This window comes from Salvelinus alpinus, chromosome 3, assembly GCF_045679555.1.
Source record: "Salvelinus alpinus chromosome 3, SLU_Salpinus.1, whole genome shotgun sequence".
Classification (NCBI taxonomy): domain Eukaryota; kingdom Metazoa; phylum Chordata; class Actinopteri; order Salmoniformes; family Salmonidae; genus Salvelinus; species Salvelinus alpinus.
In genome coordinates, this window is record NC_092088.1 from 63,542,538 (window position 1) to 63,569,536 (window position 26,999).

At 43.4% G+C, this 26,999-nt stretch overlaps 1 pseudogene; it reads right to left on the bottom strand.

Annotated features, from left to right (window-relative positions):
• Positions 1-10,985: 10,985 nt before the first annotated feature.
• Positions 10,986-26,157, bottom strand: LOC139571105 (MORN repeat-containing protein 4-like; annotated as a pseudogene).
• Positions 26,158-26,999: the final 842 nt, after the last annotated feature.

The following is a 26,999-nucleotide window of genomic DNA, read 5'->3' on the forward strand; positions in this document are numbered from 1 at the left end:
GAGTGGCAGTTAATAGGAGCATATCTGCAATTGTTTTAATGTAAGTACAGTTTTCCTCCACTTTCTTTTTCAGGTCCTCATTTATGACATCTAACATTGATGAGTTTCTGTCAATAGCTATTTTATGATGATTCCAAGCATACATAGCATTGATATGATGCTCTGCCTTCGAATGGAGTTTAAACCCAGAATCTTTAAACAGTGCCTTTTTCCAGTTACAAAAACCTGACTGTGATGTGAAGGCAGATTCAGGTGATTTGGGCAGAGAAAAATGCCTACAGATGAAACAATAAGTCGAATCTTGACTTACAGAATATTCAAGCCATGAATTGTCCTTATACCAGGAGCTGTTGAATGCCCTTTTCCTAGTACCATGCTGAGTTCTGGGAAATGTTTTCAAACACGGCTATAAAGGACCCTCTTCTCTGGATCTTGAAATGTCTTAAATACACGTTAAATAATGTGTTGTATCTCTATGGAAATGTATAATTAAGGGATCCACAAGATCAGATACTAACAGCTGCTAACTAAAATGTGTAGTTTAAAGTATAGGCCTGGCCTGCCATTGGGTCCTTTTGGAACAGCATATCTGGTGCTTGATGCAGTTGGGAGGGGCTCGATGACATCTCCTGGCAGCTCTGGCTCACTGTCTTGCTCAGAGCCAGAGGTCTCTGTGTCATCCCTTGATACATCTATTACATAAAAATAACACAAGAACCATTAGTGTATAATCACAATAAAAATGCCACAGCCATTAAAACAAGAACACACATGAATCAACAACCAACATTTTAAAGTGAGGCTTAATCTGACAAAATCCTCAATTACAAGCTGAAGCTGAACTTAAATTCTGAACTGGACATGTGACTGACTGCCTGGTAGATGCTCTGACCTGGTGGTGGTAGACTGGGTCCTTGTGAAGTCTGAACACACTGACTGACTAGCCTCAGGTAGGGAGCTGCTCTGGGGTCCGGTGGTGATGCAAGGGCTGGGGTCTGTTTGCACCTGATCTGCCTGTTTGTGCTTCTTTAAAAAGAAGTCTGATATTTCTCCCTTTCTTTTCATGTTGCAGAGCGGAGGCCACCAGAGGCGAGTGACAGGGGTCATGTGGTGAGGACGATGGAGTAGCACCTGGGGAGGGTTGCTCCATGGCGACAGAGGCCACCGGAGGCAGTGCAGTGGGGAGATGGCAGCGCAGTGGGAGGCGAGTTACAAGTGGTTTGGAATTCAATGAAGCCTTTGGAAAGAAGGGCTTACATTTTGTGCACTTAAACGTCCGAAGCCTACTACCAAAAATCGATGAGATACGCCTGTTGGTTTGCAAATCAGAGGTGGGTGTCTTATGTTTTACTGAGACATGGTTGGATTCATCTGTTTGTGACTCAGAAATTGAGATAGGTAATTACTCTGTTATCAGGAAGGATTGGAATCAGAACGGAGGTCTATATCACCCCCCAACAAAATCGGCTTGGTTTTGGGAAGGCAGGTAACCAGCCAGACAATCTCCAGATCAGCGCTTATATCCGATCTGACGTTAAAAGCAATGTCTGATCTTACAAACACACATATCCCCCATATGATATAGACCGCCCAATCAGAATGCATTCTATGAAGGTCTTGAAATTGTGTTGTCAAACTGTAATGATTCCCTGTTGAAGGAAATAATTTTGTTAGGGGATTTCAATACTGATGTCTGCAAAAAATAATAGTCCAACCCACAATGTATTTATTTAGATCACTTGCACTGACCCAAATTATAAAAGATCCCACCAGGATATGTGAAACAGTGCAAAGTACGATTGACTTAATATTGGTGTCTGATAGATCAGAAATATCGCAGAGTGGAGTAATAGTACATGGAATCAGTGATCATTTTATTACATTTTGCACAATGAGGGTTTTTAAAGATATATTTAAGTGTCACAAACCGTAAGAATCAGAGGACTCAAAAAATACTCTGTTGAAAAGTTTAGGGAGGAAGTGGGTAAAATTGACTGGTCACCTGTGCAAGATAGTGTAGGGGTAGACAGTGCCTGGGAAGTCTTTAAATGTAGATTCCCTGATGTGGTGAATGTGATGGTTCCCATTAGACGGGTCAGGGTAAAGCAGAGATCTAGCCGTTGGTTTAATCATGAGATTCTAGAATCTATCCAAGCAAGGAATAAGGCCTTTAAAAAATGTAAGAACTCTCAAGAGAAGCATGATTTTGTTCTATATAAACATCACAGAAATGAAGCACAGAGCAGGATGGATGAAGCTAAGAGAACAAAAATGACCATAAAAGCTTTGAAAATCATTTAAGGAACTAGGCTGTAGTAGTACTACCAAAAACAAACTAAACAGTATTGGACTGAACATCAGGGGGGAGATGGTATATGAAAAAGCAGAGGTTGACAATAAATTCAACTATTTTTTTACTTCAAGCAAGCTGCCCACCAGTTCTGGTTTGTATGGAAGCAACCAAGTCAAGAAGTATTATGTAGAGTTAGGGGTTCAGCCAAACTCTTTTTCTTTTGCAAAGGTAGCAACAGCCAAACTAGTCAGTATGCTGGCAGAGCTTAAATGCTACAAAGCCACAGGCCTGGATAAAATTACTGCAAGGTTTCTAATAGATTCTGCTGAGGAAATGGGCCCCTTGTATTACGCATATCATTAATCTCTCTCTTGAACAAGGACACCTTTCCCAGGGACATGAAACAAGCTAAAGTTATACCTCTGTATAAGACGGTGATCAAGTCTGACCCTGGGAATTATAGGCCTGTATCTATCCTCTGTGTAACATCAAAGTTCCTGGAGAGAATTGTACATGAGCAAATGTATGAATATGTTAACAAACAGGGTCTAATGTATGATTTTCAGTCGGGTTTTAGAAAAACATACTCCACTGATTCATGTCTACTTTACTTGACTGACTTCATCAGGAAAGAGATTGATGAGGGAAATCTGTGTGGAATGGTACTGCTTGACCTACAGAAGGCCTTTGATACAGTTAACCACTGTCTCCTAATCTCCAAACTGGAGGCACTGGGGTTAAGCAGTATCCCTCTAGGCTGGGTAAAGTCCTATTTATCAGGAAGGGAAGTAGTAGAGGTTAATGGTTCACTGTCTCAGGCAAAACCAATAAGTTGTGGCATTCCGCAGGGGAGCATGCTTGGGCCTTAACGATATGAAAGATGCTTGTTCTTGCCGTCTTTTTCTTTATGCGGATGACTCTACACTTCTGGTGTCTCACAAAAGTGAAACTATGTTGGAGAGCATACTTAGCACAGCGCTTAATAACATTAGCAAATGGCTTGGAGATAATAAGCTATCTCTGCACTTAGGGAAAACTGAAGCAATTATTTTTGGATCCAGACCTAAATTGAGTAGGTCCTCTGAAATCAGTGTGAAATTAGGGGGCGAGGTGCTGACTACTTAAACCTCTGTTAGCTACTTGGGATGAATCCTTGATGGAAGCTTGGGAGGTGTGAGCATGGCCAATAAAGTGCTAGGGAAGGTTAATGCCAAGACTACGTTTTTGGCTAGAAAGTCCAAGTTGCTGGATAAGGACCATGAAAGTGCTAGCTACTGCCGTCATTCAATGCCATTTTGACTATGCTAGTACTTCCTGGTTTAGGGGCCTATCTAAACTTATGAAGGGGAAGCTCCAGATAGCCCAGAATAAGCTGATCAGGGTAGTATTGAAGGTGAGTCCACGTACTCACATAGGCAGGAGCTGCTTTCAGGAACTAAACTGGCTGCCTGTTGAGGCTAGGGTGTCCCAGATTAGACTAGGTTTGGTTTACAGGAGTATTTATGGTCCTGCGCCCAGATATCTAAGTGATTACTTTCCTCGTGTTAGGGATACACACAATCACAGCACCAGATCAGGTGTTGCTGATGTGTGCTTATACAGGTTCAGGAGTAATGCTGGGAAAGGTACTCTTGTATACTGGAGCCTCAGAATGGAATGAGTTGCCTCTGCTCATAAAAACAACATCCTCTCTGGGCAGCTTTAAAAATAAAGTAAAAATATGTTTGATGTCTTCTGTGCCCATATGAATAACCTCTATGATGTAACTGGAATGATGAGATAGATGTTCTTCTTCTCTGTTTTTGTTTTATTATTTCACTGCCATACTGTGTTCGATCTTGTCTAGCCACCTTGTCTCAAGAGGACCACAATGGAAATAAGTCCCAGACTTTATTGTGTGTTATCCTCGATGATTTTATTAATGTGAATGTATGGCTTTTTCAAGTTTTATGTGTGCTTGTTTTTTTTAAATGGGCGAATTAATAAACTAAAATAAAATGTTTAATTGACCCTATGCAAAAATAAGACAGTCTTTGGTTACATCTAACATCCAATTACCCACATTTTAGTCCAATCTTAATTACAAATTTCCATTATCATAACTGTACCTTAAAATCAACTACCAGCCTAAGTTACTAGTTAGAGCATGGCTAGCCCTACTCTGCAGTAAGTAACTTAGCTAGTTATAATTTCTTACACCTTTACGATAGCAAACAGGCTATCTGCAAATGTTGGTAATCGTTTGAGTAACGTTAACAGATTGATAATAACAATTGTTCGTTTTGAGTTCGTGTGAAAATCTAACTGAGTTAATGGATTTCAAATTGCTGAATGATAACTTGCTGAACACATTGGTATACTGTAACTTATGACACTGCACTGTATACACGTGTATTACTAGCACAGATGTAAACATAATGTTAGGCTAAATTGGGAACCGATCTCTCTTATCTGATTAACTGTCTGTTAATGGAGCCAAAGGTCTAACGTTAACTTACACAGCAACTCATCATTCATAAAAGTTGTTCAGGAAACCTAAACCCGATGCTAAAGCTTAAAACTTAATTCAAATATGATGCTTTCGCCAATCGTGAAAAGAGCTTGTGGAGCTGTGGAAATATTCTCTTCTTATTCTGCATGTTCTTCTTCTTCTTCTTCTGTATCTTGCAACCAACGTTAGTATTCTCTCTTCCTCGTCCTCGATTTGAAAAATGTGCCACCAAATTAAATGATTCTTTCAACAAGAGGTGAAATGAGATGTCAATCAGCATCAAACTGCCAGTAGCGAATGACATTTCGGGGAGGCACTCGGGGTGGCTAATCAGATGTCAGGGGTGTCCAGTGCCACCCCGGACACCCCTCCGTCTCCGCCCCTGCGTATTCCAGGAGGGGGACACTGCGCTGCCTGATGCTGATATAACATACTCAAGCTGCTCATTGTTGACATGAGGCTCAAAAACCATGTGTATCAGACTCTCCTCTTCTCAAATAAAAACTGTAGGTTGGCATTTACATTTTATATTTAAAAAAATTACAATTGCGTCAATGTGTAATTGTTTGTACAATCAAATCAAATCAAATTGTATTGGTCACATACACATGGTTAGCAGATGTTAATGTGAGTGTAGCGAAATGCTTGTGCTTCTAGTTCCGACCATGCAGTAATATCTAACAAGTAATCTAACAATTTCACAACAACTACATTATACACACAAGTGTAAAGGAATGAATAAGAATATGTACATATAAATATATGGGTGAGCGATGGCCGAACGGCATAGGCAACATGCAGTAGATGGTATAAAGTACAGTATATACATATGAGATGAGTAATGTAGGGTATGTAAACATTATATAAAGTGGCATTGTTTAAAGTGACTAGTGATACATTTATTACATCCAATTTTTAATTGTTCGAGTGGCTAGAGATTTGAGTCAGTATGTTGGCAACAGCCACTCAATGTGAGTGATGGCTGTTTAACAGTCTGATGGCCTTGAGATAGAAGCTGTTTTTCAGTCTCTCGGTCCCAGCTTTGATGCACCTGTACTGACCTCGCCTTCTGGAGGATAGCAGCAGGGTGAACAGGCAGTGGCTCGGGTGGTTGTTGTCCTTGATTATCTTTTTGGCCTTCCTGTGACATTGGGTGGTGTAGGTATCCTGGAGGGCAGGTAGTTTGCCCCCGATGATGCGTTGTGCAGACCTCACTACCCTCTGGAGTGCCTTACGGTTGTGGGCGGAGCAGTTGCCGTACCAGGCGGTGATACAGCCCGACAGGATGTTTGTGAGAGTTTTGGGTGACAAGCCAAATTTCTTCAGTCTCCTGAGGTTGAAGAGACGCTGTTGTGCCTTCTTCACCACACTGTCTGTGTGGGTGAACCATTTCAGTTTGTCCGTGATATGTACGCCGAGGAACTTAAAACTTTCCACCTTCTCCACTACTGTCCCGTCGATGTGGATAGGGGGGTGCTCCCTCTGCTGTTTCCTGAAGTCACAATCATCTCCTTTGTTTTGTTGACGTTGAGTGTGAGGTTATTTTCCTGAAACCACACTCCGAGGGCCCTCACCTCCTCCCTGTAGGCGGTTTCGTCATTGTTGGTAATCAAGCCTACCACTGTAGTGTCGTCTGCAAACTTGATGATTGAGTTGGAGGCGTGCATGGCCACACAGTCATGGGTGAACAGGGAGTACAGGAGAGGGCTCAGAGCGCACCCTTGTGGGGCCCCAGTGTTGAGGATCAGCGGGGTGGAGATGTTGTTTCCTACCCTCACCACCTGGGGGCGGCCCGTCAGAAAGTCCAGGACCCAGTTGCACAGGGCGGGGTCGAGATCCAGGGTCTCGAGCTTAATAACGAGTTTGGAGGGTACTATGGTGTTACATGCTGAGCTGTAGACGATGAACAGCATTCTTACATAGGTATTCCTCTTGTCCAGATGGGTTAGGGCAGTGTGCAGTGTGATTGCGATTGCGTCGTCTGTGGACCTATTGGGGCAGTAAGCAAATTGGAGTGGGTCTAGGGTGTTACAGCAGTGGAGCAGGTGAAAGAGTGGCAGTTTGACTCCAAGGAGAATCTAGAACTGGACATACCTTACCAGACCACCAAATCAGCCTTCAGTCCTAAACCTCGCACCCCCACTGGAACCTACCTAACCAGACTTCAGCATATCAGCCCCTGAATGGGTGCACAGAGGTCAACTGCAACTCCCATCCTGGACAGGCACAGTATGTGCAGGGTTTTGAGTCCTGCATGACCTGGCCCTGTATCTTTGTCCCTATAGTACAGTGGTCACCAACCAGTCGATCATGATCGACTTGTCAATCTCCAAGGCATTTCTAGTCGATCGCCAAACATTTCTGTAAAAAACCCAACGATAAAGCCTTGTGTTCCTATTTTTTGGTATTAGTCTCGGGCTGTTGGTGGTAGGTGCAGCCATTTCAGCTGCCCTGTGCGCCGGGTAGGCAAACTGTTGCCATTTCATGTGTCTGAAGGTAAAAACTGCCTTCCCGGTGGGCCTGGAGAGTAAATCAAGTGCACTAGGCTTCCGCTGGCCAATCAGATTGCTCAGATGACCGAGTCTGCAATAACGTAGCAGACAAAAGAAAGCTACGACAAAATTCATACTGTGAGATTTCAAAACGTTTAAAACCATGACTAGAGAGAGACTGTCAACGAATACAGCAAAGAGCTGCTGTTTTTATGAGTCAGTTCATGTTTAAGTTCTTACTCATTACTGTCCACACTTTGTATTCAACACTTTTATAAGCCATTAAATGTGTGTTCTTCCTATTTCCACTCAGCGCTACAACAAGCAGTGCAGCAGTAATGAATGAGTAGGAAAGTGTATCTATAGGCTTGCGTTGTTGTTATTATTAGCGGCTTGGGTCTTTTTTAATGTCAAGAAATATTTCACTTTCTCTGTTTATAGGAGTAACAACATGAATTTGTGCATGAGGTAGAAATAATGTGGTGCGACTCGAGTTTTGCCATCAGCTGGAAGACGATGTCTCTTTTTGGTCAGTGTCAGTGGAGGAAAGGGAGAGCGGAGGGATGTTGAGAGACGGACGCTCAGTCTGCTGCTCTCTCCCTTTGCTGAGACTGACCATCAGATGCAGGCACCATCAGCCCAGTAAAATAAAAAGCAAATTATTTAAATGTATGCTCACTCAGCTATGCCTCACAAGTAATACACCAATGGATCTATTACCGTTGTGATCATATAGCCTACCTCAAATTTTGAAATATAATTTAAAAAAATGTCTGAACCAATACATTGGCAGGTAAATTCAGGCAAAGCCAGTATGCGGTGATAATGTATTGGGCCTATAGCTTACTTCACAAACCTCATTGCTACAGTACTGTTTTTAATTGGTTAATGTTGCATAGGCTTACATTTTTTAAGTAATGTTAATAAAAAATCTGAGCGGTAGATCTCGGCATGCATTTTGACTCAGAAAGTGATCTTGACTCAGAAAAGGTTGGTGACCACTGCTATAGTAAATAAAGAAGCTCACCAAATGTTTGATCATGTCATTTCAATGCAGATCTACAGAGTCATTGCAAACTCTCATCATCTCGCTTTCTGGTTATATCTGATGTATCAGGATCGTAGTTACAGTAGGGGCCTGAAAAGATCTTTTCTGCTCTCAGTATTTCAGCACATAAACCAAGCACTTTTAATGATGTAATATATTATACATGTCCAGTATACTCATGCACCTTATGGAAATGGTGTTTGACTAATGTGTCATCCATCCCAAGCCTTATTACTGCTGCTCTCTGGTAAAGTCTGTCTTTCTAGGGCAAAACAGGCTAAGCTCTGAGATGAATACTGTGTGCTGTGATGCCAGAGAGAGTGAGACTGCTGCTTGTATGTCATCTGCTTATCTGAAAACATATTTTTAGAAATGTCCTTTCAGCTGAGCAGTGTGATACTAGTGACTTGTTCAAACCTTTAGCCCAGTTTGCACTTAACAAGGCAGCTCATCAATGATTCTCTCCTAAAGAGCTTTAAAAAGCCCAAAAGGCTGTGTTGCTGCAGTAGAGTGACACTGTCTCATCATACAGGCTTAGTCACTATATACTGTGTATTCAATGGAAAGTGTAGATAATCTATATGAGAAGCCAAGATTTAGCAGTACAGTCACTGCTGGCTTTTCTCTAGATGATGCTCCACATAACCGTCCATGAGGATCTTAAATCAACAAATGATGTACAAATTCATGTCCAAGGTCGTTTTTTGTTGTTGTTAAAAGTCTTTATGAACAGTATTTTACGAGAAGATTAAAATGTTACTCCAGTAGGCCCATGTGTTGATTGCATAATCATAGGTTTAGGTTTTGATTTGCCACTGTATTTGGTTCCTCAACCATACTTCCAGTATTCTGGAGGGAATACATGTTCACTGCACTCTTTTTCAGGCATAGTAATTGAAAAATTGATGTCCATCAGTAGCTGTTCTGAATTTAAAAGGTCACAGAATAACTGTCTTGACTGCTTTTAGTTTTACAGAGGCTACAGTTAAGCACAGGACACACACAGTAGCCTACCGTTACAGACAATGTGTCACGCCCTGACCTTAGAGAGCCTTTTTATGTTTCTATTTGGTTTGGTCAGGGTGTGATTTGGGGTGGGCATTCTATGTTTTGTTTTCTATGATTTTGTGTTTCTATGTTTTGGCCGGGTATGGTTCTCAATCAGGGACAGCTGTCTATCGTTGTCTCTGATTGGGAACCATACTTAGGTAGCCCTTTTTCCCTCCTTTCGTTGTGGGTAGTTGTCTTTGTTTGTGGCACTATAGCCCTTAAGCTTCACGGTCGTTTTGTATTGTTTATTGTTTTTGTTGGCGTCATTCCAAATAAAAAGTAATGTACGCTGACAACGCTGCACCTTGGTCCGCTTCTTCCAGCATCGGCCGTGACACAATGTTTAGTAAACACTGGCTCTATTGTTTCTGTGGCACCCCAGGGTTGGATGGGATGGTTGTAATGACTGGTTTGTCCTATTTTAAATCCCAGGACTGGGTTAGGGATGTGTGCACATACTTCAGTGGGTTCAGTGGACATATTTCCCTGTTGTCATCATAGGCACAGTCCTGCCTGAGGGAAGACGATCTCTTGCTCAAGGATAGAAAGGAAAGGGAACGGGGGATACCTAGTCAGTTGTACATGGGTCTCCCGGGTGGCGCAGTGGTCTAGGGCACTGCATCGCAGTGCTAGCTGTGCCACCAGAGTCTCTGGGTTTGCGCCCAGGCTCTGTCGCAGCCGGCCGCAACCGGGAGATCCATGGGGCGACGCACAATTGGCATAGCGTCGTCCGGGTTAGGGAGGGTTTGGCCGGTAGGGATATCCTTGTCTCAGTATGTAAAAATGTAATAAAATGTATGCACTCTACTGTAAGTCGCTCTGGATAAGAGCGTCTGCTAAATGACTAAAATGTAAAAATGTACAACTGAAATGACCAGTCAGCTGTCTGTTGGTTTGATCACATGGACGTGTGTCTCTGAATGGTATTTTCAATTAGGTTTCCACCAAATTTCACTCTTCCACACTGTATTTACAGTTAGTGCAAATGATGGAGAGGAGATGAGGAGGCCACTTTAGACTTTTGAAATGAAAGAGATGAGACGAGGAGACCTATAGACTTTTGAGATACAGTCCTGAAGTAGTGTAATATGAAGAGGGGAAGGAAAGGAGATCCCACCTGCACTAGTCTGCTCCTATATTAATGATCAGAACATTTTGCCAGCATGTTATCTAGCTTAACCCATAAAATGCTAACACTGTCTAAGCCGGGGGGGGGGGGGGGGGGGGTCTGAAGTGTCTGTTCTATATCTGAGAGATATAAGAAAGATCAGGAATCCAGGGGAAAGCTGTGATCTCTTACTGATGTCACTTGCTAAATCCACCTCAATCAGTGTAGGGGGAAATATAAAAACACTCTTCTTTGTTTCGATTTTTCTGTGGAAGAACACATAGTGTTTCTGCTGACAATGTACTCGATATGGAGAAACCTTTATCATTGTAAGGGACAATCTTTCTATCAAATAACATTTTTAATAAATATTCTTTTTAACATGATTATTTTCTCTAGACTCTGGAATAATATCGAACAACAAAGAGATCTCAATGAAGAAAATAAAGATTTAGAAGATACTTTATGTCAAATTAGCAGACGGAATGTTAGCAGCCGGAATGTTAAGTCTCCTGTCAATCTATGTCTTTGTTATTGGCATAAATCCCTTGAAAATCCCTAAGTCTTTACCATTATAGCATTGATCTCCATGTCGTTCTACTCTCTGGGGAATAACAGAGTATATTTCTGATAATGATGGTCTCCTTATAGACAAGTCAGCTTCCCAGAGATCCTCTATCTAATCATTCCATTGTCTTTGGTTAAGGCTCTAGGCATCCACCGACAAAACCATATCTTTATCCAGAGTAAACTGTTCCTGTAAAATGGATCCATTTGGTGTCATCACACCATAGCCATGATCAATCCTAGTAGAATACAGATACCAACCGTTCTATGATTAATAATGACAAGTAACATAGGTGTCAAAATCAAATAAATCAAATCAAATTTTCTTTGTCACATACGCATATTTAGCAGATGTTATTGTGGGTGTAGCGAAACGCTTGTGTTCCTAGCTCCAACAGTGCAGTAGTATCTAAAAACGATTCACAACAATACAAACAAATCTAAAAGTAAAATATTGGAATTAAGAAATATATAAATATTAGATTGAGCAATGTCAGAGTGGCATTAACTAAAATACAGTAGAATAGAATACAGTATATACATGACATGAGTAAAGCAGTATGTAAACATTATTAAAGTGACTAGTGTCTCACTAGCCTATAAAGTGTCACACGATATAGTTTAACACGGAATAATAACAGTTATAGTGTCACGCCCTGACCATAGATTGCTTTGTATGTTTCTATGTTTTGTTTGGTCAGGGTGTGATGTGGGTGGGCATTCTATGTTGTATATCTAGGTTGTCTATTTCTGTGTTTGGCCTGGTGTGGTTCCCAATCAGAGGCAGCTGTCTATCGTTGTCTCTGATTGGGAGCTATACTTAGGTAGCCTATTTTCCATTGTGTGTTGTGGGTGGTTGTTTTCTGTTTAGTGTATGTTCACCTGGCAGAACTGTTCGTTTATCATTTTTGTTGTTTTGTTAGTATTCATTAAAAGTCATTATGAGTACTTACCACGCTGCACCTTGGTCTTCTCCTTCTCCTCGATACGACGATCGTTACATATAGTGTAACACGGAACCCAAACCGGCTGCGCGCGTGCACCATCGTGCATAAATGTATTTTGTCCCCCCACACAACGCGATCACGACATGCAGGTTAGAATATCAAAACAAACTCAAACTCTTGAATCCCCGAGCTGACAAGGTAAAATTCTGTCATTCTGCCCCTGAACAAGGCTGTCATTGTAAATAACAATTTGTTCTTAACTGACTTGCCTAGGTAAATAAAGGTTAAATAAAAAATAAATACATGTTAAAAAAGCAATACACACCATAGAGAATAAACAGCCTGCTATCTGACCAATCATGTCCTTCCCTTATGTCTTGACAAAGGCCTATCGAAATGTTGCATTTGTTATGTGTTGGTCCGTTCTTCCTTTTCCCCTTTATTTGTTCCGTTAAGTCATGCCTGTCTCCTTCCAAATCACATCCTTGGAGAGGACAGTCTACTGTCTGGGGGGGGGGTCAGACTCCTGGATACACAGGGCAAATGGAAGAGGGAGAGAGGAAGAATTGAGGAAGAGAATGGGAGGGAGGATGAGGGGAGGGTAGAAGAGGAGGGAAGAGTTTGGGAGAGGAGGGATAGGAAGAAGAGGATGGCAGAGGGGAGAGCGATGTTAAAGACTAGCCCATATGATAAATAGCTTAAAAATGAAATTCTTGCTTCTTAAATAGTACATTTACATTATGATCATACAGCTCAGAGAGTTTAATGTCGTAGGTGAAAGCCACTAATTAGTGAACAAAAAATGTATAATTTGTTTGACTTTTTCACATTGTCTCACGTTGTCAAAACAATATACAGGTACCTTGGCATAGATTCTACAAGTGTCTCTCTATTGGAGGGATGCGACACAATTATTCCACGAGAAATTCCATAATTTGGTGTTTTGTTGATGGTGGTGCAAAACGCTGTCTCAGGCACTGTTCCAGAATCTCCCATAAGAGTTCAACTGGGTCGAAATCTGGTGACTGAGACGGCCATAGTATATGGTTTACATCGTTTTCATGCTCATCAACCCATTCAGTGCCATGTGGATGGGGCTATTGTCATCCTATAGCCATGGTAGCCAAAATAATGGCCTACCCAGCATTTTTATACATGACCCTAAGCATGATGGGATTTTAATTGCTTAATTAATTCAGGAACTTCACCTGTGTGGAAGCACCTGCTTTCAATATATTTTGTATCCCTCATTTACTCAAGTGTTGCAATTATTTTGTCAGTTACCTATATCTGCAGTCAGTGTTTTGATTCGAGACTTAAGCCTGGAGAAAATTGAGGCGATGCTAAACTGGGAAGCAGCCTGTCAGTGATATCATAAAGATATGCCAAGACAAAATAGAACAATATGGTCTCCCACACATATTCATTAAGAATTAAAGTACAAGTAAAAGATAATTTACTAGGCATCCTGACTGACTGCCAGACACAGAGACCAATCAAAAGGCTGTGTGGAGTCAGTAGCCCCTCCTAGCAGAGTAGGCAGGCATTTCGTTTGCCCATGTCCATCCCAGGTTTATTCACACAACCACAGTTCCACTCAATGAAAGGCAGCCCAGTTCCCCTTGTGTCGCTTGTTGGGGTTATAGCAGAAGTCCACTGTGTACAGAAGAGCCATAACGGTGTACAGAAAAACACAAAATGGTTTGTAGTACAGAGCCAGAAAGAGCCAGAAAGAGCCAGAGAGAGCCAGAGAGAGCCAGAGCCAGAGCCAGAGAGAGCCAGAGCCAGAGCCAGAGAGAGCCAGAGCCAGAGAGAGCCAGAGCCAGAGAGAGCCAGAGCCAGAGAGAGCCAGAGCGAGCCAGAGCCAGAGAGAGCCAGAGCCAGAGAGAGCCAGAGCCAGAGCCAGAGAGAGCCAGAGCCAGAGAGAGCCAGAGCCAGAGAGAGCCAGAGCCAGAGCCAGAGAGAGCCAGAGAGAGCCAGAGCCAGAGAGAGCCAGAGCCAGAGAGAGCCAGAGAGAGCCAGAGCCAGAGAGAGCCAGAGCCAGAGAGAGCCAGAGCCAGAGAGAGAGAGAGCCAAAGCCAGAGAGAGCCAGAGAGAGCCAGAGCCAGAGAGAGCCAGAGAGAGCCAGAGAGAGCCAGAGCCAGAGAGAACCAGAGCCAGAGAGAGATAGAGCCAGAGAGAGCCAGAGCCAGAGAGAGCCAGAGCCAGAGAGAGCCAGAGCCAGAGAGAGCCAGAGCCAGAGAGAGCCAGAGCCAGAGAGAGCCAGAGCCAGAGAGAACCAGAGCCAGAGAGAACCAGAGCCAGAGAGAGCCAGAGCCAGAGAGAGCCAGAGCCAGAGAGAGCCAGAGCCAGAGAGAACCAGAGCCAGAGCCAGAGAGAGCCAGAGCCAGAGGTGAATAACAGGGTTGGGGTCAATTCAGAATTTAATTCAGCCCATGAAATTCAAAATGTAATTGGCCACACCCCACAGGAAGAAGCATTTGAATTCAAGGAGATAGAATGTAATTCAAACCAATTCAAAGAAATTGAACTGAAACATTTAAGTTTCATTCCTTTGAAATATATTTTACCAAAATAATTTAAATACCATTTCAAATATTATCTTGATATAACTCAGATATGTCTTATTTTTGTCATGAGGGGCTAGTTCCCTCCTGGAGTATTTTATTTAATGCATTCTGTGAAATTAAAATGTTTCTAATATTTAAAAACTTGTAATTTAATCATGAATTATTATAAACAACCTAGAAAATGATCTTATATTTCCAGACTACAATAATTTAAAACCCATTTTAGTAAAATATGTTTTAACCTATAATATGTTATACATAGTATTAGTAACCATACATTGTGTCAAAAGAAACATGTATATAGGCCATGTGATGTGTAGAATAAATTAGCAATTCTACTACGAATTAAAATTAATTTCAAGTTTTGCTTTCTGTGGGGTCTGGCCAATTCCAATTCAAGAACTGAAATGGAATTAAAGACCAATTCGCAACTCAATTTAGAATTGCCCCTAACCCTGATGCATAACCCTGTCGTCCATCCTGGAGTGCCTGTAGGAGGATGTTGTATCCTGGCCATGGTTGAGCCCCATTGTTCCATCATTTTGGAAATAAGAAGAGTCTAGTTGCTGAACTGCTAGCCACTCCACATATTGTCCTGGTCTCTGCAGGGTCATAGAGCCAGACTGTGGGCAGTGAAGGCGGCTCCTTGTGCACACTGAACCACCCCTGGGCACTTCTCCCTCTTCTGCAGCGTATGGTTCTCAAACAGGCCCTCGTTACACGGCACACCATGGTTCCCATCTGGAAACGTCAGTAACCCTGGACACAGACACGATGGCAGACACAAGATCAACTGTTACTCCTATTAGATACATGTGGTTTGAGGACAGGACCCCTCCACACGACCACTCATGAACTCTCCTTCAAACTTCATCCCATCAAAGCGACTGAAGACCCCGGCTCCCTGGAACTTCCCCTGGGCAAACTCACCTTCATACCTAGGGATGAAGAAGACATTAAATAAAGATGATGTGTTTACACACACACACACACACACACACACACACACACACACACACACACACACACACACACACACACACACACACACACACACACACACACACACACACACACACACAAACACCTGGATCCCTCTAGTAAAAGGAGCACCCCTGAGCTATATAACAGTCCGTTCTCAAACTGTCCTGAGTAGCAGGTTCCATCCCGAGAACTTCAGCTGGCCCATTCCATGTCTCTGACCTGAGGGGAGGGGGGAGGGGAGGGGGGCACAGAGCACAACAGAGCAAGACATCCTTTAGGTTATTAGAGACAGAAAATACAACAATCTGATCTGTTAGATTACTTTAGAATTGCAGCATTTCTCCTTTCCTTATCATCAAAAAATATTAAACTTAATGCATGGACCAATACTCTTGTAACAGGCTACTTGATCGTTGAATAATCTAAGCACATGCTACACCGCAGACAAAAGTGTTTTCTCCTTGGCACACGAGTCCAGTATACACATCATTTTGAACTGGGATTTAGGAATCTTCCTTCCTCTGCCAAATATAGGTTTAGTATATTAGGATCCCATCTGCCAACAGCCTCCTTAAAGCTTGTCTAATCCAGCTGCTTTCTAACAGGGATTACTACCTCAGAATCTGTCTGCTGTTACTACCTCATACACACGCAGGCACACACACACAGGCGCACACACACGCAGGCACACACACACAGGCGCACACACACACGCACGCTAAAGAATTAATGCGTCTGCCGCCTGTATGATCCAATACAGAATTTACAGTGCCTTCGCAAAGTATTCAGACCCCTTTACTTTTTCCACATTTTGTTACGTTACAGCCTTATTCTAACGTTGATTAAATAGTTTTTTCCCCCTCATAATTTTTTGGTACCCTTCCCCAGATCTGTGCCTTGCCACAATCCTGTCTTGGAGCTCTACAGACAATTCCTTCAACCTCATGACTTGGTTTTTGCTCTGACATGCACTGTCAACTGTGGGACCTTATATAGACAGGTGTGTGCCTTTCCAAATCATGTCCAATCAATTGAATTTACCACAGGTGGATTCCAATCAAGTTGTAGAAACATCTCAAGGATGATCAATGGAAACAGGATGTACCTGAGCTCAATTTCGAGTCTCAATTTCAAATACTTATGTAAATAAGTTATTTCAGGTTTTATTTGTAATAAATTTGCAAACATGTCAAAATACCTGTTTTCGCTTTGTCATTATGGGGTATTGTGTGTAGATTGCTGAATATTTGTATTTTATTTAATCCATTTTAGAATAAGGCTGGAGCGTAACAAAATGTGGAAATAGTCAAAGGGTCTGAATACTTTCCGTGGCTGTTCTCTCCATATGACCCTAAGAATGTGTACTTAGCCAATCATCTACAGGTAAGATCCAAGCAGACTGAGGGTATTTATTCCACATCTTACAGTGCATGTTATGGTATAAAAACTGTAATCCTGCTCTCTTTTTTGTGTTTTACCCTTTTTTTCTCCCCAATTACAATCTTGTTTCATCGCTGCAACTCCCCAACAGGCTCGGGAGAGGCGAAGGTTGAGCCATGCGTCCCCAGAAAAATGGCCCCTCAAGCCACACGCCTTAACACCCGCCCACTTAACCCAGAAGCACCAATGTGTCGAAGGAAACACTGTTCAACTGATGACAGAAGTCAGCCTGCAGGCGCCCGGCCCGCCACAAGGAGTCTCTAGAGCACGATGAGCCAAGTAAAGCACCCCCGTTCAAACCCTCCCCTAACCCGGACGACGCTGGGACAGTTATGCGGCTGGTTGTAACACAGCCTGGGATTGAACCCGGGTCTGTAATGGCACCTTGAGTACTGCGATGCAGTGCCTTAAACTGCTGCGCCATTTGGGAGGCCCACAATCATGCTCGCTTGACATTATTTTGGATTGTAATTCTATGCTCATCAAAACTGTGTGCAATCAAAAATTGCATATAACATAGCTGTGTTTGAGGGAGCTGAACTTTTAAACAAAAGTATGTTTTAACGATCTCAAGTTTTCAAATATTCTCTTAATATTAATATTATAGTTACTCCTGGCAGATGTGTTTGGCTGTGCTGCTGCTTGACCTCTGTTTTCTCAACAGGGGTTGACTCTGATCTTTCCAGTGAGTTTCCTAATGCAGGCCTTATCCTGGAGATTTGACAGAGGTACGGTAGGTCGGCCTCGATATGGTGGGTCATGGGTTGAAGGCTAGTTAGGATTTGGCTTAATAGAATAAGAATGTCAATCAATGGTATTACTGTGTGTGTACAAGAATGTGTGTGTACAAGACTGTGTGTGTAAGACTGTGTGTGTGTGTGTGTGTGTGTGTGTGTGTGTGTGTGTGTGTGTGTGTGTGTGTGTGTGTGTGTGTGTGTGCGCGCGCGCGCGCGTGTGCGTGTGCGTGGAGTCGGAGGAATAAGACCAACCACTTTTGGAAATGAGGGAGACTATTATCTGCATTTGTCACATACAGTGGCAAGAAAAATTATGTGAACCCTTTGGAATTACCTGGATTTCTGCATATATCGGTCATCAAATTTGATCTGATCTTCATCTAAGTCACAACAATAGACAAACATAGTGTGCTTAAACTTATTTGAATATATAATTTAAACATTCACAGTGTAGGTTGGAAAAAGTATGTGAACCCCTAGGTTAATGAAGCTAAAAGCTAATTGGAGTAAGGAGTAAGCTAACCTGGAGTCCAATCAGTGAGAAGAGATTGGAGAAGTTGGTTAGAGCTGCCTTGCCCAATAAAAAACACTCACAAAATTTGAGTTTGCTATTCACAAGAAGCATTGCTTGATGGGAACCGTGCCTCGAACAAAAGAGATCTCAGAAGACCAAGATCAAATCAAATCAAATTTTATTTGTCACATACACATGGTTAGCAGATGTTAATGCGAGTGTAGCGAAATGCTTGTGCTTCTAGTTCTGACAATGCAGTAATAACCAACGAGTAATCTAACCGAACAATTTCACAACAGCTACCTTATACACACAAGTGTAAAGGGATGAAGAATATGTACATAAAGATATATGAATGAGTGATGGTACAGAACGGCATAGGCAAGATGCAGTAGATGGTATCGAGTACAGTATATACATATGAGATGCGTAATGTAGGGTATGTAAACATTATATTAAGTGGCATTGTTTAAAGTGGCTAGTGATACATGTAGTACATAAAGATGGCAAGATGCAGTAGGTGGTATAGAGTACAGTATATACATATGAGATGCGTAATGTAGGGTATGTAAACATTATATTAAGTGCCATTGTTTAAAGTGGCTAGTGATACATTTTTTACATGTATGGCAGCAGCCACTCAATGTTAGTGGTGGCTGTTTAACAGTCTGATGGCCTTGAGATAGAAGCTGTTTTTCAGTCTCTCGGTCCCTGCTTTGATGCACCTGTACTGACCTCGCCTTCTGGATGATAGCAGCAGGGTGAACAGGCAGTGGCTCTGGTGGTTGTTGTCCTTGATGATCTTTATGGCCTTCCTGTGACATTGGGTGGTGTAGGTGTCCTGGAGGGCAGGTAGTTTGCCCCCGGTGATGCTTTGTGCAGACCTCACTACCCTCTGGAGAGCCTTACGGTTGTGGGCGGAGCAGTTGCTGTACCAGGCGGTGATACAGCCCGTCAGGATGCTCTCGATTGTACATCTGTAAAAGTTTGTGAGTGCTTTTGGTGACAAGCCGAATTTCTTCAGCCTCCTGAGGTTGAAGAGGCGCTGCGGCTTCTTCACCGCGCTGTCTGTGTGGGTGCACCAATTCAGTTTGTCCGTGATGTGTACGCCGAGGAACTTAAAACTTTCTACCCTCTCCACTACTGTCCCGTCGATATGGATAGGGGGGTGCTCCCTCGGCTGTTTCCTGAAGTCCACGATCATCTCCTTTGTTTTGTTGACGTTGAGTGTGAGGTTATTTTCCTGACACCACACTCCGAGGGCCCTCACCTCCTCCCTGTAGGCCGTCTCGTCGTTGTTGGTAATCAAGCCTACCACTGTAGTGTCATCTGCAAACTTGATGATTGAGTTGGAGGCGTGCATGGCCTTGCAGTCATGGGTGAACAGGGAGTACAGGAGAGGGCTGAGAACGCACCCTTGTGGGGCCCAGTGTTGAGGATCAGCGGGGTGGAGATGTTGTTTCCTACCCTCACCACCTGGGGGCGGCCCGTCAGAAAGTCCAGGACCCAGTTGCACAGGGCGGGGTCGAGACCCAGGATCTCGAGCTTGATGACGAGTTTGGAGGGTACTATGGTGTTAAATGCTGAGCTGTAGTCGATGAACAGCATTCTCACATAGGTATTCCTCTTGTCCAGATGGGTTAGGGCAGTGTGCAGTGTGGTTGCGATTGCGTTGTCTGTGGACCTATTTTGGCGGTAAGCAAATTGGAGTGGGTCTAGGGTGTCAGGTAGGGTGGAGGTGATATGGTCCTTGACTAGTTTCTCAAAGCACCATGATGACGGAAGTGAGTGCTACGGGGCGGTAGTTGCTTAGCTCAGTTACCTTAGCTTTCTTGGGAACAGGAACGATGGTGGCCCTCTTGAAGCATGTGGGAACAGCAGACTGGGATAAGGATTGATTGAATATGTCCGTAAACACACCAGCCAGCTGGTCTGCGCATGCTCTGAGAACGCAGCTGGGGATGCCGTCTGGGCCAGCAGCCTTGCGAGGGTTAACACGTTTAAATGTTTTACTCACGTTGGCTGCAGTGAAGGAGAGTCCGCAGGTTTTGGTAGTGGGCCGTGTCAATGGCACTGTATTGTCCTCAAAGCGAGCAAAGAATTTGTTTAGTTTGTCTGGTTGCAAGACATCCTGGTCCGCGACGGGGCTGGTTTTCTTTTTGTAATCCGTGATTGACTGTAGACCCTGCCACATACCTCTTGTGTCTGAGCCGTTGAATTGCGACTGTACTTTGTCTCTATACTGACGCTTAGCTTGTTTGATTGCCTTGCGGAGGGAAAAGCTACACTGTTTGTATTCGGTCATGTTTCCAGTCACCTTGCCCTGGTTAAAAGCAGTGGTTCGCGCTTTCAGTTTCGCGCGAATGCTGCCATCAATCCACGGTTTCTGGTTGGGGAATGTTTTAATAGTTGCTGTGGGTACGACATCGCCAATGCACTTGCTAATGAACTCGCTCACCGAATCAGCGTATTCGTCAATGTTGTTGTTTGACGCAATGCGTAACATATCCCGATCCACGTGATCGAAGCAATCTTGAAGCGTGGACCAGATTGGTCGGACCAGCGTTGAACAGACCTGAGAGCGGGAGCTTCCTGTTTTAGTTTCTGTCTATAGGCTGGAAGCAACAAAATGGAGTCGTGGTCAGCTTTTCCGAAAGGAGGGCGGGGGAGGGCCTTATATGCGTCGCGGAAGTTAGAATAACAATGATCCAGGGTTTTTCCAGCCCTGGTAGCACAATCGATATGCTGATAGAATTTAGTGAGTCCTGTTTTCAGATTAGCCTTGTTAAAATCCCCAGCTACAATGAATGCAGCCTCAGGATATGTGGTTTCCAGTTTACATAGAGTCAAATAAAGTTCGTTCAGGGCCATTGATGTGTCTGCTTGGGGGGGAATATATGCGGCAGTGATTATAATCGAAGAGAATTCTCTTGGTAGATAATGCGGTCGACATTTGATTGTGAGGAATTCTAAGTCAGGTGAACAGAAGGACTTGAGTTCCTGTATGTTATGATCACACCACGTCTCGTTAATCATAAGGCATACCCCCCCGCCCCTCTTCTTACCAGAAAGATGTTTGTTTCTGTCGGCGCGATGCGTGAAGAAACCAGCTGGCTGTACCGACTCCGATAGCGTGTCTCGAGTGAGCCATGTTTCCGTGAAGCAAAGAACGTTACAGTCTCTGATGTATCTCTGGAATGCTACCCTTGCTCGGATTTCATCAACCTTGTTGTCAAGAGACTGGACATTAGCGAGTAGTATGCTCGGGAGCGGTGCGCCCGTCTCCGGAACCTGACCAGAAGACCGCTTCGTCTGCCCCTTTTACGGCGTCGTTGTATTGGTTCGCCGGCTGGGATCCGATCCATTGTCCCGGGTGGTGGGCAAAACACATCATCTTTCTGCTTCAGGAAAGTCGTATTCCTGGTCGTAATGATGGTGAGTTGACGTTGCTCTTATATCCAGTAGTTCCTCCCAACTGTATGTAATAAAACCTAAGATTACCTGGGGTACCAATGTAATAAATAACATGTAAAAAAAAAAAAAAAAAAAAAAATACTGCATAGTTTCCTAGGAACGCGAAGCGAGGCGGCCATCTCTGTCGGCGCCGGAAGTAACAGATTAGGAATTGTTGACTTGCATAATGCTGGAAAAGTTTACAAAAGTATCTCTAAAAGCCGTGATATTCATCAGTCCACGGTAAGACAAATTGTCTATAAATGGAGAAAGTTCAGCACTGTTGCTACTCTCCCTATGAGTGGCCGTCCTGCAAAGATGACTGCAAGAGCACAGCGCAGAATGCTCAATGAGGTTAAGAATCAATCAATCAAATATATTTATATAGCCCTTTTAACATCAGCCAATGTCACAAAGTGCTGTACAGACACCCAGCATAAAACCCCAAACAGCAAGCAATGCAGATGTAGAAGCATGGTGGCTAGGAAAAACTCCCTAGAAAGGCCAGAACCTAGGAAGAAACCGAGAGAGGAACCCGGCTCTGAGGGGTGGCCAGTCCTCTTCTGGCTGTGCCGGGTGGAGATTATAACAGTACATGACCAAGATGTTCAAACGTTCATAGATGACCTGCAGGGTCAGATAATAAAAATCTTTATTCGGCTTTTCATAGCCGATCATTCAGAGTTAGAGACAGCAGGTGCGGTAAAGAGAGGGTCCTAAACAGCAGGTCCGTGACAAGGTAGCACGTCCAGTGAAAAGGTCAGGGTTCCATAGCCGCAGGCAGAACAGTTAAAACTGGAGCAGCAGCATGACCCGGTGGACTGGGGACAGCAAGGAGTCAGCAGGCCAGGTAGTCCTGAGGCATGGTCCTCCGAGAGAAGAGAGAGAGAAAGAGCGAAAGAGAGAAAGATAGAAAAAGAGAAAATTAGAGGGAGCATACTTAAAATTCACACAGGACACCGGATAAGACAGGAAAAATACTCCAGATATAACAGACTGACCCTAGCCCCCTGACACAAACTATTGCATCATAAATACTGGAGGCTGAGACAGGAAGGGTCAGAAGACACTGTGGCCCTGTCCGATGATGCCCTCGGACAGGGCCAAACAGGCAGGATATAACCCCACCCACTTTGCCAAAGCACAGCCCCCACACCCCTAGAGGGATATCTTCAACCACCAACCTACTACCCTGAGACAAGGCCGAGTATAGTCCACGAAGATCTCCCCCACTGCACGAACCCGAGGGGGGCACCAATCCAGACAGGAAGATCACGTCAGTGACTCAACCCACTCAAGTGACGCACCCCTCCTTGGGACGGCATGGAAGAGCACCAGTAAGCCAATGACTCAGCCCCCGTAATAGGGTTAGAGGCAGAGACTCCCAGTGGAGAGAGGGGGACCGGCCAGGCAGAGACAGCAAGGGCGAATCCTAGAGTGTCAGCTAAAGACTTACAGAAATCTCTGGAACATGCTAACATCTCTGCTGACAAGTCTACGATATGTAAAACACTAAACAAGAATGGTGTTCATGGGAGGACACCACGGAAGAAGCCAATGCTGTCCAAAAAAAATCACTGCTGCACTTCTGAAGTTTGCAAAAGTGCACCTGGATGTTCCACAGCGCTACTGGCAAAATATTCTGTGGACAGATGAAACTACAGTTGAGTTGTTTGGAAGGAACACACAACACTATGTGTGGAGAAAAAAAGACACATCAAAACCTCATCCCAACTGTAAACTATGGTGAAGGGAGCATCATGGTTTGGGGCTGCTTTGCTGCCTCAGGGCCTGGACAGCTTGCTCTCATTGACGTAAAAATCAATTCCCAAGTTTATCAAGACATTTTGCAGGAGAATGTAAGGCTATCTGTCCCCCAAGTGAAGCTCAACAGAAGTTGGGTGATGGAACAGGTCAATGACCCAAAACACAGAAGTAAATCAACAACAGAATGGCTTCAACAGAAGAAAATACACCTTCTGGAGTGGCCCAGTCAGAGTCCTGACCTCAACCCGATTGAGATGCTGTGGCATGACCTCAAGAAAGCAGTTCACACCAGACATCCCAAGAATATTGCTGAACTGAAACAGTTTTGTAAGGATGAATAGTCCACAATTCCTCTTGACCGTTGTGCAGGTCTGATCCACAACTACAGAAAACGTTTGTTTGAGGTTATTGCTGCCAAAGGAGGGTCAACCAGTTATTAAATCCAAGGGTTCACATACTTTTTCCAACCTGCACTGTGAATGTTACAACAGTGTGCTCAATAAAGACATGAAAACATATAATAGTTTGTGTGTTATTAGTTTAAGCAGACTGTGTTTGTCTATTGTTGTGACCTAGATGAAGATCAGATACAATTTTAGGACCAATTTATGCAGAAATCCAGGTATTTCCAAAGGGTTCACATACTTTTTCTTGCCACTGTATGTTTATACCTTTACAAACCTAGTCCCGTGCCTTACAGAAAAACAAAGGACAGGAGGAAGACAAAGGGTTGTTGAGTTCACAGTATTCCCCCAACCCACACCCTCTCAGTAGTATTCATTCTGCCCAGATGATCCCTTATTACTGACAGAACTAACATAGGGACTGGGGACAGTTGAGTTAAGACACATATGAAGACAGATTTGAATTATTATTATTTGGATTTTGGATTTAACCTTTATTTAACTGATACACAGGGGATTATTTTAGTTAAGGCACAGGGGACTCTCAGCGAAGACACAAAGGAAGACTGATACACAGGGGATTATTTTAGTTAAGGCACAGGGGACTCTCAGCGAAGACACAAAGGAAGACTGATACACAGGGGATTATTTTAGTTAAGGCACAGGGGACTCTCAGCGAAGACACAAAGGAAGACTGATACACAGGGGATTATTTTAGTTAAGGCACAGGGGACTCTCAGCGAAGACACAAAGGAAGACTGATACACAGGGGATTATTTTAGTTAAGGCACAGGGGACTCTCAGCGAAGACACAAAGGAAGACTGATACACAGGGGATTATTTTAGTTAAGGCACAGGGGACTCTCAGCGAAGACACAAAGGAAGACTGATACACACAGGACTCTTAGTTAAAGGACAAGTTCACTTTTTGATGTAAATGGCATGTTATAGAAATGTCCAGACACTTTTTTTTGCCATTTCTCTTACTTTTGAGGAACTTACCCCACCAGCAATAGAACTTTATCTGCAATGCTATATCCTAGCGATACTTTACTATGTGCATGCACATATACAGTAACGTATCGATCGAGTACAACAAAATGGAATATAACGTTAAAGTTCGTAATGTAACAATTTTCTGTGTACAACATCTAAAGACTTACATCACTATACTGAGAGAGTTGCCATTTCTAAGAGAACGTATTTGGGTGTTTTGGAGCCTTTGTTCATGTTTAATCAGTGCCCCGATACAGTCACGCCCTGATCTGTTTCAACTGTTCCTGTTATTGTGTCCACCCCCTCCAGGTGTTGCTTATTTCCCCAGTGTATTTATCCCTGTGTTTCCTGTCTCTCTGTGCCAGTTCGTCTTGTATGTTCCAAGTCAACCAGCGGCTTTCCCATTCTCCTGCTTTTGCATTTCTCCTTTTTCTAGTCCTCCCAGTTTTGACCCTTGCCTGTTTCTGAACTTTGCACCCGCCTGCCTGACCATTCTGCCTGCCTTGACCACGAGCCTGTCTGCCACTCTGTACCTCTGGACTCAGATCTGGTTTTGACCTTTTGTCTGTCCACGACCATTCTCTTTCCTACTACTTTTTGGATTAATAAACATTGTAAGACTCCAACCATCTGCCTCCTGTGTCTGCATCTGGGTCTCGCCTTGTGCCTTGATAGATACTGCAGAATGAGTCTTAGGACCTCTACCACTGGTGGGGTAAGTTTCTCAAAACCAAATTAAATCGCAAAAAAGTGTCTGGACACTTCTATAACATGCCATTTACATCAAATAGAGATTTGGTTAAAAAAAGGCAAACTTGTCCTTTGTCCTAGAAAGACAGTGCCCCAGGAGACTGTTAGGACACATAGGAAGACACACACACACGATACTGTTAGTTAAGACACACATGGAGTCAGAGACACAGGGAACTGTCTAGAGATGGTAATGAGGCTGTAAGGATGTTATATATGACCGCTCTGTGGATGAAAATATCTGGCTGATGCTACCTAAGAGGATATTACATTCATGAATTAAACAACCTCTGTACTTCAGTGTGAAAGGTTTGGAGGAATATTTTTAAAACCACAATGATTAGAGAATTCCTATAGTCATACATAAATGAAGGCCTACATAACAGTATAAAGCATGATGCATACATATTGATCAGCCTATATGTGCCTACTGTATGAAGACGTAAACTTGAGAGGGAAGGTTAATAGAGATGTCTTACCTTCTTTCCAGTCCCCATGGTACTCCTCGCCAGTTGTGTAGGTGAACGACCCTCTCGTCAGAGTCATGGCCCCTTCATTCTGCGCGCGCGTGTACACACACGTAAAGAGCACGGACTCTATTGCTGCTTTTTTTGAGTGTAACACCAGTGTTACACTAGTGTATACACCCTTATGTTAGACTAGGGAAACTGTTTCCATAGCTAGGGCTGGCAGTGAGGACTTGTGAAGAGCAGAATCAACAACCTTGGCATAATCAAAACAGTTGCTTTGTGATTAGCTGTTAAAGTATACAATTAGCCATTGTTATGTAATTGGAAGTTGAAGAGTACCAGTGGCCTGACTTTGGCCCCAAGTGAGTGCAGGTCTGCCGGAGCCATGGCCCAGTGAGAGACAGGTGCCGGCCCGTGTAGATTGAAACAGAAAAGTCTGAGCCTTTTGGGTAAAACACTGGGGTAAATCCTCTATGGAAATGCGCCAATATCTGTCTTATCTGAACCCTGACTTTAGTGTGCCTTCGCAGAGGTAAACTCAGCAAAAAAATAAACGTCCCTTTTTCAGGACCCTGTCTTTCAAAGATAATTAATAAAAATCCAAATAACTTCACAGATCTTCATTGTAAAGGGTTTAAACACTGTTTCCCATGATTGTTCAATGAACCATAAACAATTAATGAATATGCACCTGTGGAACGGTCGCTAAGACACTAACAGCTTAAACGGTAGGCAACAAAAGTCACAGTTATGAAAACTTAGGACACTAAAGAGGCCTTTCTACTGACTCTGAAAAACACAAAAAGAAAGATGCCCAGGGTCCCTGCTCATCTGCATGAACATGCCTTAGGCATGCTGCAAGGAGGCATGAGGACTGCAGATGTGGCCAGGGCAATTAATTGCAATGTCCGTACTGTG